The sequence below is a fragment of the Silene latifolia genome, chromosome 1, assembly GCF_048544455.1.
Source record: "Silene latifolia isolate original U9 population chromosome 1, ASM4854445v1, whole genome shotgun sequence".
Lineage (NCBI taxonomy): Eukaryota > Viridiplantae > Streptophyta > Magnoliopsida > Caryophyllales > Caryophyllaceae > Silene > Silene latifolia.
In genome coordinates, this window is record NC_133526.1 from 35,246,451 (window position 1) to 35,262,758 (window position 16,308).

Below are 16,308 nucleotides of genomic sequence, written 5' to 3' on the forward strand. Positions count from 1 at the left end.
CATATTTTTTAGTGCCAAAATCATCTGTTCCATATTTTGTTTTAAGAGCGTCCCAGATGTCTTTAGCAGTTTCAAGCTTGCTATATATTAAAAATAAAGGTTCTGTCATATAGTGCAGTAAAATGCCACGACAAGTTTTACTATCTGCAGGAAAATCCCGTTCACTGTTTTCTGGTACTTCAGTTCCGGTTAAAGTATAATCTATCTTTAACTGGCTTAAAAGAAAATCAAGTTTTTATGACCAAATCCTATAGTTTTTACCATCAAGTAAATCCAATTTTGACATATCAGGGATAAAAACTGTAGGCATAAGAGTCGGATTAAAAGAAGCAGCAGAAATTGGCATAGCCATATCGCCTACGATAAAAATTTTAAGGAGCAAAAAAAAAAAAAATTTTAAATTCAACTTTAGACTGTAGGCGGTATCACTATTACGAAAACAATGAACGGTAAAACTTACAGAACCAGCAGAGATAGAAGTCGTGGCGTGATAAGAATTATTGCCCTAAAGTTGAATTTGCCCCGCTCGATACACACGGCCTCTTGGCAACCAACCCCTAGGGTTACACGACTTCCGAGCCTAAGGTGTACGACAAAGACTCGGATTGAGGAGTAGTAACAGAACGTTGCCCAAAATCAGCTATGGAATTATAGTGTAGAGAGACAGATAGAGAGAAAAGAGAAATGTTGTGTTGTGTGTGTTCTGAAATGAGTAGCGATAGCAAGTATATATATACTGAGAGTAGGAAGGATCCAGAATGGTGTCTCGTAAATAGGTTTTAGAAGACTGTAAAATCAGTATTGTAAAATGCAAAAATCAGTATAGAAGACTGCACTTTCAGACTATGAAAAACGCAACAGTTCTCTAAAAGACTGAGTAATCAGTTTCGAAAATTGTGCAAAAATATTATAGAGAATAAGTGATCGTAATTCCAAAAACGGCCTACGGCACGCACCGCAGGTGCAGAGCCCAGTGCCCATGCCTGGGCCCGGCCCGGCGTGGCGTGCGCGCGCGTGCGTGGCTGTACGGGCCCTTTACCACTACATATCTAGTAGTCCAATACAAAAGATCACTTATAAACTATAATACTCCAACATATTTTATCAATGTGGGATTCTTTTGAAGCAAAACTAAGCAATACTTCCAACAAGACATACTAATGACATTGGAAATTTGTCATGATGATGTGCGTTTTGATTGTGGTCTCTGGAGGTGATAAAGAAAGCCATGATCGATCACTTATTTTTCCAATGTGACTAGCAGGAGTTTTAGGCTGCTGCAAGGAAACCTTGGGATTCACATTCACGGACCTGAATATCTTAAATGGTTTGGCCGAGGTCGCTGTTACAACATATAATATTTGAGAATATGGTGAGGGTTGAAGCTGAAGGAAGGATATTCAGACTAGAAGTGTTGATCCAGCAGACTCTTAGAGACGTGCTCAACTGCATTCTTGATCATGGGAAGAAGTCCATTACTCAACGCCTCAACATAAATTTATGTTGATGTATGTTTTAGGACTAAATTTGCGATGTACTGAAAATATAATAATAATAATAAAAATAATAATAAACTAATAATATTTCACAAAAAGAAAGAGAAATTAATTTTAATTTGTGATGCATATTTAAAACTATTCCAACAAATTTTTCTAATGAGTTGGAAAACTAAATAAATTAATATTATATTTTCAAGGTCAGAGTGGGGTGAGGCAGGGGGTGTGCAGCAGGCACAACATCTACTTACCGACTAGACAAAGGGATTAAGGTTAATCCTTAATGAGGTGTATAATTTCCTAAAGAAACACTACTCCTGCAGGTTCATGGGTCACTGGTATTTGTCAACCTTGTTAAGATTATAGGGAGGAGAGAGTCTTATAAAGGGAATTGTATTATTGATGATGCTTCCATAAGAATACATGGACGATATATATAAAGACGACGATACTCTAAACCCTAGACGGTAGCCGTCGTAACGTGTAACCTAACCCTAATGATAGTCGGCCCTAATGGGCCTAATATCCTAATACCCTCCCGCAATCGTAAAGGCAGTACATAGTATGAACTTTACGAATGGAGAATTACAATAAAATCATAATCAATAAAAAACGTCTTTATATAGATCTTTCTTCATAGAGCTTCTCATCTTCACAAGGTGGTAAGGGGTGCGTATAGGACTCGCCAGACAGCTTTTATTGCGTATAGGACTCGCCAGACAATTTTCATTGCGAATAGGACTCGTTAGACAATTTTCAGTGCGTAACTCACCAGCTTTTTTCAGTTGCGTAACTCGCCAGCTTTTCTCAGTGCGTACCTCGCTAGTTTTTTTTCAGTTGCGTAACTCGCCAGTTTTTCTTTTTCTTTTTTTTTGTACCACCTCGATCAAAATTGAAGAATTTGAATTAAATTTCAAAGTAGAAGAGTTATTTGGTAGATTATTTTGACTTGCTTGGGTACGGATTCGTTATTTTGCCATATGATTATGTGATGGATGCTTGGATGTTGCTCCTAGAAACCATTCAAGTGGATGGTACACTAGCCATACACCGATGACTTCTGGAAACAATTCAAGTGGATCATGCTAAAACTATCAACGAATTGAATTTATGAGGGAGGATAAAAAAAAAATTGATTGACAAAATCATTCTACGGTTTTTATTGAGAATCCCCTACCGGTGGGTGTAAATTTCCGGCCATCCACCGGTAAGAATGCAGAAGCGGTTTTTAGAGTCCTCAAGAAAGAGGCTCTGATACCATGTTAAGATTATAGGGAGGAGAAAGTTGTATAAAGGGAATTGTATTATTGATGATGATTCCATAAGAATACATGGACGATATATATAATAGACGACGATACTCTAAACCCTAGACGGTAGCCGTCGTAACGTGTAACCTAACCCTAATGATAGTCGGCCCTAATGGGCCTAATATCCTAATTAATAATCCTGCTATTATTCCTAGTCATAGGATAACTTATTTTATGGCAGCTCAAAGTCAGCTTGCTACTCTTGGCAACCTGCAATTTAGAGGGTTCTACCTTGCTAACAGATGCTGTTTATGTAGGAATCAGGAAGAATCTCACTTGCATTTGTTCTTCTCTTGCTCTTTCTCCTTAACAATCTCGCGCGCCATGTTGTCCTGGATGGAGAGATTCAAAGATCATGAAGCTCCCTAATGCATGAATTGGAGAACAACCATTCTATAGGAGGTAAATATAACCGGAAAATGACCTGGTTTCAGGTCTCAATTACATCTATTGTTCACCAGATCTGGAGGGAGCTTAATAATAGGATATTCAACAGCAAACAGGAAAGTTCACAGGCTATCATTCGAAGAATTCAGTATTTTGTGGCAATTCGACTACTCTAGAAAGCTAAGACAAGGGACCATAGCATACTTATCAAATACTTATGTCATTAGATCATAGCTTTGTTGGCCTGTTTATGGCCTGTATTGTGCAGAACTTCTGTTCTGTAGCTTCCTAGTGTGTTAGTTTTGTTATTGTAAATTCTTTTCTTAAATGGAATGAAACGCTAACCTTTTGCAAAAAAAAAAAACTTAATATTTGGAATTCTCTAAAATGCAAGAAAATAATAGGTCTTACTAAAAGGTTCGTTTAAAATGACATATTCAGATATGTCATAGTAAAATCTGATGAAAACTCTCATCCTCATTTTCGCCACTCTTTCTCATCCTACTCTCTTCAACCTTACTTTTATGGTCACCAAGTCCAACAAAAACAACAAGTCTAAATAAACTTGAAGTTTAATTGAATTTGTGATACATATTTAAAATTATTCCAACAAATAAACCATTCTCATTTCACGATATAACTCATGATCAACTCTACTCTATTGTAATGTGACGAGTCTTGAAAAAGAGTTGCGGTCAGATTTTCTCTTTTGTGGCTTATTTTTAAGTTTTTATTAATAGTAAAGGTACTCGTTTATTAACCGAACCACCCGTTTCATCCATGGATGATGGATAAGTAAAATTCGAAAGGCCTCCCAATCGAGTGATGGGTGGGTCGAGCGGACAGAGTGGAGCCAAGGTGTCGAATGTTGTGAGCCGCCATTTGATCCGTACCCAATCTATTTCATTCCTAAATAGAACATGTCTTCTCTTTTCCTAATTTCTACTCCCTCCATATCACACCAATGGTAACAGTGAGAATCTTGACACTATTCATGTTTGTAGGGAATCTTCGATATTATTCTTAATCTATAAGATAAAATATAGTCATTTGAGATCTTGTTTGATTTATCGTCATGAATGCTATAAGAATATCAAATTTTCATAATTTTAAATAATGTGTAACTAAAGATATTCACGTTGCAAAACGTGTCTCGACAAGTGTGAAAAAGTCAATGTTATAATTGGTGTGCTATGGAAGGAGTATCATTTACTATTACCATCTGTTACTCTATCAATAATGGTCCACTTTCTGACCTTGAAGTCAGAAGTTCGATTTGCATTGAGTTAAAATATAGCCCTCTTCAAAGAGGATGTTGGTATGCCCCAACCTTAAACTGAATAATACCTACCCTTAAACTTAAACTTTAGCACCCAAAAAAAAAAATTACCTTCTAATGACAATTACCTTAATTCTCGAAGATTACCTTAATTCAATTATTTTTAAAAGTCAACTAAAGTCGTTTGTTAATTTGTCATTTATCCAAATCCTTGTGACCTCTCACAAAAAGGGAGAGGGGATAAGGTGGGGCACCCCCATGTAGTTCCCACTCACCTCTTTTTTTTTTTTGGTATTGACCAGGAGTATCCCCCTACCGACAGCTGGGGCAATCTCCTTCGGGGTACTGAAGACAATTTAATGAGTTGACCCCTCCCAAGTTTGGCTTTTTCATTCGCAAGAGTCAGGAATCGAACCCCTGACCACTTGTTTAAGAGATGAGAGCCCTTACCACTCACCTCTTAATGGGTATTTTATGAAAGAAAACGGTATCCGTCATAAGCTTGTGACGGATATCGTCCGTCTTCAATAAGATTTTGTGCATGCAAATAAGGGTAAACAACCCTGTCTATTTATCCCCCTAATATAAAGAAAGAATATAGCTCGTGACACATGTTAAAAGCATGAAAATTGGGTCCATTTAAAGGCGCTTGGGGGCCCACTACTAGTTCCCGTGCCTTTACAAGCCTAACAGACTCGTATCCGAACCAGACATTTGAATATTTCGAACGTTAGTTATTTTGTTGGCAAATGGTCGAAATTACCCCTGCACTTAACTCCCGACATTGTTCTTTTTGTAACTCACCAACCTAACGGTAAATGTAATTGTTTAGTGGAATTCCTCGCCGACCTGCCAACGATCACCACTAATTTAGTTTTGTTGATCACGTCATGGTTAAAATGTTGCCGTTGTTTTTAGTAATCTTTGTCCGTATTTGTTTGGTACTCTCTAATTTTGGTATAAAATTCCCATTTGACAATTTTCAAATTGAAGACTTTCGAATTTTTATGCGTGAAATGAAGGATCAAAAGTCAACTAATTAAGTTATCAAGGTCATTAGGAGATGTTATGATTCTTTTATAATATCGTCTTATCAATACTATATATTAAATCCAGAAACCAAGGGACTTCAATGTAATTAAAGAAAGTTATACAAATTAATTATACTATATAGTCTTAAATCACTAGCACCGTGTGATGGACCCGATTAAGGGATCTAAATGCAAATATTATATAGTTTGGGTTAAAATTAAATTATATAGAAGCTTGATAATTTTCCTAAACATTTGTAAGAGACTAAAACATGGTCAATTTCCTTAAAATAAAATAATTAACTAAGATGGCAATTTTCTTAAAATAAAATAATTAATTAATTAAGATGCTCAATTTTCCTAAAAATTTATAGAATACTAGAAGATGGTCAATTTCCTTAAAATAAAATAATAAATTAGTATAAACATGCATACTTATGGTATTAATTATTATCATCATGAAATTATATATTAAATTTAGAATCTATGCAATTTTATTAAACTTTATAGTTTAATAGATGTATTGAGATGTTAATTATTTAACATACTAAAATATAATATAAGTAGGTTATAAATAATTCAAATTAGATTCCATAATATATAATATTGCATAACTCCTTCGATTTGATTTAATGCATTTATGTAATATATTTATATAAATATATATTCCTCTTAAAATTGAAGTAACAATAATTACGGCGGTAATAGTGAAATTATCAATATTAATGTGGCAGTAGTGACAGTAACAATAATTACGGCCAGAAGTAGTGAAAGTAACAATGATTACGGGCAAGTAGTGAAATGTTATTACTATTGTTATTCATTAATAAGAGTAAAATATTAATAGCGGGACTAGTGAATTTTTCTCAAAATTTATTTCATCGTAATTTTAGGATATGTCATAGAAAAATATATTAATGATAGATTTATAAGTTATGCAACTTTAAGTAATTTATTTAATGAAAAAAAATTAATGGTAAGTAGAGGTAGCCCGGGCGAAGCCGGGCACCAATACTAGTAAAAATTTATTTTAAGAATCACTTCAATGATAAAATAATGTGATTTATTTATGTTTTTCGTACCTCTTATAACAATACTCGTAACAATCGTAGAGTTTAAGCTTAGTGATTAAAATAAAGGTATGGTGGATAATAGGCAAAAGGTTCGAATCCCGTCACTATCTGAAGTATTAAATAGTAGTATCAAAGTAATTTATTGTGATAAAGCTTTACCACAAGACGCTTTTCAATGTTATTCACCTGATTCTTACGTATGTATCTAATCCTTATTTGTTTCCCATGTATATATATCTAATCCTTATAGTTTTGTCTTTTGTTTTTGCTTTTACAATTCAAATGCCAAACTCAAGCAAATACAACTACAATGCATTTACGTCATGTATGTTGTAAACAATTCCTCTATTAATTTTTTTCTATTTTGAATAGAAGATTGTAGTCAACTAACTAATATTTTAGTTTTTTACAAATTTCCTTAAACAACTTATATGGAGCCTAACCATATATAAGCAAATATACTGCGGATAACTATCGAACGTTGTAAAGCTCGTTTAGTCATCTTGGGTTGCCTAAAGAAAGTCATTTTGGGTAACCGACAAGTTGAATGAATGGATGACGCTGAAATCTTTGCTCCAACTATTAAACTTGTCACCATTCGTGCTTTACTAGGTATTGCTGCGGCTAAACAATTAGAAATTCACCAAATGATGTTCATAATGTTTTTCTCCATTCAGACCTCAAAGAATACGTTTATATGAAATTTCCGCCAATATCCGACACAAATAATAATGACAAAGTTTGTCACCTTTGCAAGTCCTTGTATGGGCTCTAGCGTGCCCCTTACTATTGGTACGCTAAACTTGCCTCCTCTCTCAAAACTTATTGGTTTCAACAATGTTCATATGACCACTCCTTATATTTTCTATTCCGTAATTAAAGTACAAGTCTTTATCTACATCGACGAACTAGTTATTTATAGTAGCGATTATCAAGTCATTCACACCTACAAGACTTATTTAAGTACATGCTTCCATATGATGCACCTCGGTGCCCTCAAATATTTTCTCGAAATCAAAATCGCCTAAAATAGTACATGGATTTTCCCTTCTCAACGCACATATGTGTTAGACATCCTCAGCGATATCATGGCTTAATTGGGCGCCTCGTGTATTTAACAATTAGCCGACCCAAGCTTACTTATTGTGTCCATATATTAGGACAGTTCATGAATTCCCCAAAGTTGATCAGTGGCACACCGCTCTTCAAGTTGTTTGCTACCTTTCTCTTACCCACTAAAAATGATCTTCGTCTCCAGGCATATTGTGACGTTAATTAGGCCAGTTGTCCATTAAGCCAACGATCTCTAACTGTCTATTTGGTCTTACTTGGCAACTCACTAATCTCGTGGAATAAAAAGAAGCAAAATGTCATGCCCCGCTCCTTAGCTGAGGCTTAAAATATCGCTCCATGACAAAAACCAGGGTCTAGGGTATCTTAGGGTTTCTGTCTAAATTTCTTGGTCCTTCTTCCTCTTGCTCGAGGCTTCATCTCACGGTCTTTCCATCGTGAGATCTGACTTTCTGTTTGTTTCTTTCTTGTTTCTTTGTTTTCGTTTTGTACAGGTGCTAAAGATGAGTGACACAATCGGCCAACACCGGGATGGAAAAGAGCCTATGGGGGATGAGGAGAATTCTTTCGAATGGGAAGAGGATGTCGAAGTAGCGGGGAGTAAGAATTCCTTGTTACTGGTAGGGAAATTATGGGCATCAAGATCAATAAATATCAAAGCCGCTATCGAAACTATGATAAATTTGTGAAATCCGTCGAAGTCTATTATGGGAAATGTAGTCGATGCCAAGGAGAAGACTTTCATTTTTCGATTCGAATCAGAACGCGATAAAGCTAGGGTTTTTGAAGGACAACCTTGGCATTTTGACAAATTCTTGTGGTGCTTTGCGGAACTAAACCGGACTGGTAAGCTTACTGACGTCACGCTTTTTCATTTCCCTATTTGGGCGAGAATATATGACCTGCCTATTACGGGGAGAGCTTGTGAGTCGAATGCTCGGCGACTTGGAGATTTCCCGGGGACTTTTATCAGTGTTGAATACGGACCCAATGTTGAGCTTGATAGGGCTATACGGGTTAGGGTTCTTTATGATGTTAGGAAGCCCCTGAAAGCGACAATTCCGATTCGTATGAAGGGAGGTCGAATAGTCAGTTTTAATGTTAAATACAAACGCCTTCCTACGTACTATTATGGGTGTGGGCTTATATATAGGGCATGGTGAAAAAGATTGCGAAGACGGACTATATGAGGAGGACGACCTTAAGTTTGGGGATTGGTTGCGAGCATCACCTTGGAAAGTGGTTAAAACTGTAAAGGAGGGGCCGGGAAAGGCAGCAAAGAACCTTTGAGCAAGTTTCGATGCAGTTAAATCACAAGAATCTGAGGAGGTCATTTCGAACATGATTGAAAAATTACAAGCCATAGCCATTAATCTTCGCACTAAGAGAAGTGTGCCTTCTGAGGAGGAGAGAAGACAGTGTGATAGGGATGAGGAGCCTGATGGGGAAGGTGGGAGTACAGCAATGACGAATCAATAGAGTGGTAGACATGTGTAGCCCACGAATCCTGTTATTGAGAAAGTTCAGGGTAAGGAAATGGAGATGGGACTGACAAAGGTGCAGGCAGGGGGAGTGCAAAAGGGCTTTATCAGTGGGGGGGGGGGGGGGACACTTTATTAGAAGCTCAAAATATGGAGGTGGAGCGTCATGAGGAGAGGGAGGTGGAGGATGGGGCTCAGTTTGCTAGGTTGGGTGGGGAGCACGGGGTTCAAGTAGGGGTTAAGGGAAGTAAGTGGACAAGAATGGCACGACAGATTGTCCATACTGCAGGCTCACGACCATCTATTGACCCGAAAATGATTGCAAATGATTCGGGTAAGAGGGGGAGAGACGAGAGTACCAGCGTGGGTGGGTAGAAGAAGTCGAAGCGAGATTCAGACGGGGGCGTCTTAATACCTGAGGCGGAGGTTGACGGAGTTCAACCCTGCCTGGCCCAATGAATATCCTGAGCATTAACTGTCGGGGCTTGGGCAATCCCGACACGGTAAGTGCCCTTCGTGCTCTGGTACGGAGGAAAGACCCGGCCATAGTGTTTTTATGCGAAACCAAACTCTGTGGTCGTGATATGAGGAGGGTGAAGGAAAAGCTGGAGGGTTATTTTGGGATGGAGGTAGATAGTGTTGGGAGGTCCGGGGGTCTAGATATGTTATGGAAAAAAGATATTGATTGTGTTTTTATGTCCGCTTCTATTCACCATATGGATTTTATGGCCCACCATGATGGGAGGGAGTGGAGGCTTACTCGGTTCTATGGCCGGGTGGCCGACGGTTTCTGATCGTCATTTATCTTGGGACTTGTTGAGGATACTTAGTGGGAAATATTCCTTGCCTTGGGTGTGTATTGGTGATTATAATGAGATTCTATTCTCCACAGAGATGAAAGGGGGCAGCCGGCCCCAATGGCAGATAAACAACTTTCGAGCAGTGGTCGATGATTGTCAGTTTCGAGATGTTCCTTGAGAAGGGTATAATTTTTCCTTTGACAATGGACAAGCCGGGGAGGCGAATAGACAGAGTATGTTGGATAGAGCTCATTGTGCGGCTGCTTGGCTTGATTTATTCCCTTTTGCTAGACTCCGCTACCTTGATCGTGAATGGTCTGACCATGCCCCGATTAAACTTATTCTTAACACAAAGGAGATTGAGGAGGTAAGAGCACGACCCTTCCGTTTTGAACAGATTTGGGTAAGAGAAGAGGGATATGAGGAAGCCATGGAGAGGGGAGTGGCGAGAGGAAGAGGGGACCTGGTGGCGGTTCTTGATGAGTGTGCGCGAGAGCTAAGGGGATGACAGAGGATAAATATAACTGATTGATAGGGAGCTGGAAAAAAAGAGGAAGCACTTAGCGCGTCTTAATGAGGGGGATCGCTCTGAGGCAAATGTGCAGCGAAGACGACAACTAGTTGCGAAAATATCCACTCTACGACGTCAAGAGGAGCAATATTGGAGACAAAGGTCGAGGGCTTTATGGCTCAAGGATGGAGACCGTATAACTAAATTCATTCATACTCGTGCCGGAGAGCGGAAAAGGAAAAATTTCATTGCGAAACATTTTGATGACAGTGGGGCCGTGCAGGTGGGAGATGAGGCCGTGACAGCCGTGGCAAATGAGTACTTTCAACACTTGTTCACCTCATCGAATCCCACCGACTTTGATGAGGTCTTGCAGGGTATAAGTGGCCGTGTTACAGGAGCTATGAATGAAGGGCTGCGGCGGGACTACAACGAAGATGAAGTGCTCGACGCCTGGAATCAAATGGACCCATTAAAGGCTCCGGGTCCTGACGGTATGAATGGTTTGTTTTACCAAACTTACTGGAGTATAGTGGGACTGGAAGTGTCACGAGCAGTTCTTGCTATTCTTAGGGGAGAGAGGTCACCGAGGGACATTAATAAAACTAACATTGTTCTTATCCCGAAGAAAAAGGCCCCGGACAAAATTCGGGATTTTAGGTCGATCAGTCTTTGTAATGTGGTGTATAAACTGGTCTCAAAAGTTCTGGCGAACCGTCTGAAACAGTTTCTGGGTGACATTATTTCTGAAAATTAAGGGGCGTTTACTCCTGGGAGAGCCATCTCGGATAATGTGCTTATTGCTTTCGAAGTTTTTCATTCCATGAAGAGTTCACGGCAAACGGAGGGTCACATGGCTATTAAATTGGATATGGCAAAGGCGTATGATAGAGTTGAGTGGCGGTTTCTAAGTAGGGTGCTTTGCACCATGGGCTTCGATATGCATTGGGTTGACCGTGTAATGACTTGTGTGACCACAGTTTCATTCTCTGTTCTTATTAATGGGAATCCGTCCCGTGCTTTCAGACCGACTAAGGGTTTGCATCAGGGTGATCCTCTATCTCCTTATTTGTTTATTCTATGCGCGAAAGTCTTATCTGATCTTATGCGTTGGGCCGTTGCGAATGGGGTGCTACATGGGGCCCGTGTCTCAGCTGGGGCCCCGACTATTTCCCACTTATTATTTGCGGATGACAGTATTTTCTTTACAAGAGCCACTGAAGAGGAAGCTGATGCTGATAGTAATATTTTGCGACGATATGAACATGCTTCTGGGCAGCTGGTTAACTTGGATAAGACTACCGTTTCTTTTAGTAAGGGTGTGCCATGAACTAAGAGGAGCAATATGACGACTAGATTAGGCATTATCGAGCTCGAGGAACAGGAGAGATATTTGGGGTTGCCTACGGTGGTGGGGCGGTCTAAGAAAGTGCTCACTAATATACTTCGTGATAAGCTAAGCAAAAGATTAGAAGGTTGGCATGGAAAAATCTTGTCTAGGGCTGGTAAGGAGGTTCTTTTAAATGCAGTGGCCAATTCACTCCCTACCTATGTTATGAGTATTTTTAAAATTCCCGTTAACTTCTGTGAGGAACTTCGTTCTATGATGTCAGGGTTTTGGTAGGGGCACGAGGAGGGGAAGAGGGGTATTAATTGGGTGTCGTGGAGGAAGTTATGCCAGCCGAAGGGAATGGGCGGGATGGGTTTTCGCGATTTCAAGCTGTTTAACCTTGCGCTTCTAAGTAAACAAGCATGGAGGCTCACGACGGAGAGAGAGAGTTTATGAGCTAGAGTTATGAAGGCCTGATATTACTCGAATGGTGATATTTTGTCGTCAACTTTGGGTAACCATCCTAGCTACACTTGGAGGGGTATCCATGAGGCTAGGGGGGTGCTTGTGTTGGGATTCATTAATCTCTAAGTTTACATATTCATATATTAATTAATTTATTTGGTCATAAAATAAATACAAGATCTTATGCATGCAAACTAAAACAAGATTAGAGAAGAAATCGTCAATCTTACTTTGGGATTTCGGATTTTATGGGCACCAACAAGATCTCCTTCTTTTTAGTTCTTGAGCTTTCCAACAATGGATGAACAAGGTTCAAATTAGAACCTCTCCCAAAAGCATATACTCAAGGAATACTCTTAATAACTAATATTATTATGAACTAGTAATGATATTAGTCTTACTTAAAATTTGACACAAAAATAATTTGTAATTGCTCTTGAATATTTCGGTCAAGAGAGGAGAGATTTGTGAGGTTTTATTTCTTTAAGTTTTTCACAAATTGTTGAGAGATTAAATTTTCTAACACTAGAAAATATAAGTTAAAGTAGTATGAATAATTATAGAGGAAAAACTCCTTGGCTTTTCTCATGCAAAACCGGTTGGAGGAGGGAGTATGAGCCAATGCATGAGATTGTGTTCTTCTCATGATAAACTAGGCATGCAAGGCTAAGAGTATGGGTAATCATTGTGTTTTCCATTTAAAAATAATTAACACAATTTAAAGACCCTAACCCTCCCAATTTCTGTACACTTAATATAAAATGGAAGGTCCATTTTATTTTTGTCATTTGTCAATTGTGACATATGTGACATGTTACTTGACATGTGAAATTGTAATGCATTTTTAACATATTAAAAATCAACATACTCATAAAATATATCATATACAAAATCGATTAGTAATTCGTAATCACTTGTACTAAAACGGTTTATCAAATTATAAATTACAACGTCTTATATTTATAATAAATTATTCATTCAATTTCAATTTCAATTGTTTCGTAAACAATAATTTTATCTAAGTAATAAAACAATTCGATTACTTAAACCGTATCTAATTTAATCGAATTATAATAAGACACGTTAATCTTACTCACAAATCATCCGTCAATTTTAAGCAATTTAATTAACTCGTATCGGCATATGATTAATTTAAATAATCAATTAAGAGTATTTTCCTATAGGTATGACCTAAGGGGATCAACTGATCACCACCGTCGCACGACAGTAATGTCAAACTCTAGTCAGCCAATCATTACTGATATGTGTGGAGCAGTTGACTGTAAAATATTACATCCCACATGTATTCTTAAAAATGAGATTTAAACATGTGATCATTATGATCGACAGTTGTGATCACATTATTGTCGGAGGACACATATTCCAACAGCTTGACCTTGGTATTAGATGGAGAATAGAGGATAGGCTCTCAACTCGTGTGTGGGGTGATTCTTGGGTCACGAAGAACCAGTTGGGGCGGGTCATTTCGCCACAAATCCCGGGGCAGGAAGACATGTTGATGGAAGACTTGATGTGTGAAGGGGGAGGGGCATGGAACGGGTAGCTCATAGATAGCCTCTTCCTGGATTTTGAGGGGGAAAGGATCAAGAATATAAGGCTAAGTGAGAATGCGGTCCATGATGATTGGTTTTGGAATGCGGAGAAGGATGGGATTTTTACAGTCCGGTCAGCTTACCAACTCATGGCGGGTGGGTGCGAGTTCCTAGAAAGGGGGGGGGGGGGGGGTGCCTCTAGTTGGGAGAGGGAGAAATGGTTGTGGAGCAGGCTCTGGAAGATCCTGGTTTGGTCTAGAGTGAAACTTTTCTTTTGGCAGTTGTGCAGCGAAGCCCTAGCGACAAGAGCAAACATTGCCACCCGAGTTCGAGGTGAGTCTTCTTTTTGTTCCTTTTGTAATTCTTCCTTTGAGTCGAGTCTTCATCTGTTTCGGGATTATGGGATTGCTCAACGGGTTTGAGAGGTTCTTGATTTGGCTGGGGATGATGAGGAAGCTGTTGATGGGAGTGTGAGGGATTGGGTTGAGACGCGATGGAAGGAGTTTGGGGGCGAGAATGTGGGTGGTTCATGGTGGGCTGTTGGGCTTTATGGGAGCACCGCAACAAAGTTATTTTTGAGGCGCGAGAGGTGGACCCAAGTTGTGTTGTGAAGCGGGTAAAATATGTTATGGAGGAGATTGACGAAGGGGGATATATGCGACATAAGATGAGGGATGGTGACGAGGTGGGTGACAGGGTGGCTGCACGCAAGGGTTAGGCTGCTCCTCCGGTGGGCTATGTGAAGATTAATGTTGACGTGGGCGTGAAGGAAGGGGAGGTCGTGGGTCTTGGTGTGGTGTGCCGGGATGGGAAGGGGCAGGTGATGTGGGGTGCGTCAATTGTGCTTGAGCAGCTGTGGGAGAGTCATATTGTGGAGGCAGTGGCGGTCTTGGAAGGGGTCAAAGAAGCACGACGGAGGGGTCATGCGAAGATCATCGTCGAGAGTGATTGTCTACAAGTGGTTGAAGCACTGCGGAAGTCCCTTACGGGCACGAGTATTTTTGCTTTAGCTTTGGAAGACATTATTTCTTTGTGTAATTCTTTTAGTTCTATTGTTTGGTTGCATACTAGTCGCACAAACAATGGTGTGGCTCATGCGTTAGCTCATCTATTTCCTAATGTAGTTGGTATATTCTTGTGGTCAGAGGCGTTACCTTTGATTGCGAACGATGCTGTTATTTCTGAATTGTCATTAATGCAGTAAAACCTTCGGGTTTTCTTTTCAAAAAAAAAAAAAAATATCGCTCAATGACATATACAAGTATACAACAAGTGAATTAAAGTGCTTACAAGGCTTGCTCCGTTTTCTCTACATTTCTAATTCTGAGCCTAACCAATTACAATGTGGCAGTCAACCTTCCCTCTATATTACTCGCAATCCCGTATTTTATGAGCACATAAAACACATTGAAGTCGACTGTCACCAATACGTGGCGAAATCCTAAAAAGAACTATCGCTCCAAGCTACGTCCATACCAAAGACCAATTGGTTGATTGTAACACCCACACATACCAAGGTGCCTTACCAAGGACCACCCTCGCATGTGAAGCTGCTACCATCTCGGTTGCCCGAGTTAAGTATATCAAAAGTAACCATTCAAGAACAATTATTAAAGTATAAAGTTTAGCGATTACATTGCCTCAAGAAAAACTAAAGTATATAAATCTCAATACATCAAAACCAAAGTATCTAAACTCGTAACAGCAAAAGCTAGACTCAAAGTAATGACATCCCCATCCTTGTCCCCGCAGCTAAAAGTACTCATCACCTATCACAATCTGCTCCCCATCCCCGAATGGATCACCACAGTTTTGTAAACATAAAACGGGGTCAGTCAACTGAATAATCAAGATAAGTTAATCGCAAAGAAACAACCCAAGTAACAACTGAACAACCATTCTCCAACTCCAATCATATCACATAGCCCTGCCAGATTACCCGCCGCGACAAGTAATCCTCACCGCCAGTGGGGGACCGCAACCATGCCCACCTAAGCCCCGTTCATCGCAATGAGCAACAACCCATGTCCATTAATGTGCACATCCACATTTGTGATGGGAACCACAAGGGGCGAATCAAGGGCGTGAAGCCATTCCCGAAAATGACTTCACTCAGCCGAGGATGCACCTCACCAACATAGACAAACAACAACAATTTCAACAACCAAGAAAGACAATTCCAATAACGATATCAATCATGCCATCAACACAATAATTCATCATAAATCAATTAAACAGACAACTGAGTAGGGAAACCCTACCTTAGCACTGATCCGAATACGAGTCTACAGCGGAAGTTAGAAACGCTCTTCTACAAATCCTTCACCTAACAATAACTACAACAATCTAATCACAAACATGCAATCATCCTTTTCCCAATTTCCAACACTAGGGTAAAACCCTAAAAGACAATACTAAACCAAAGATACGGAACTAGAGACTTACCGACGAAACTGACGCGAGAGAGAGAGATGAACAAAGACTCACAAACGATCAAAGGCCTTGGAGAGATTAAGGATGA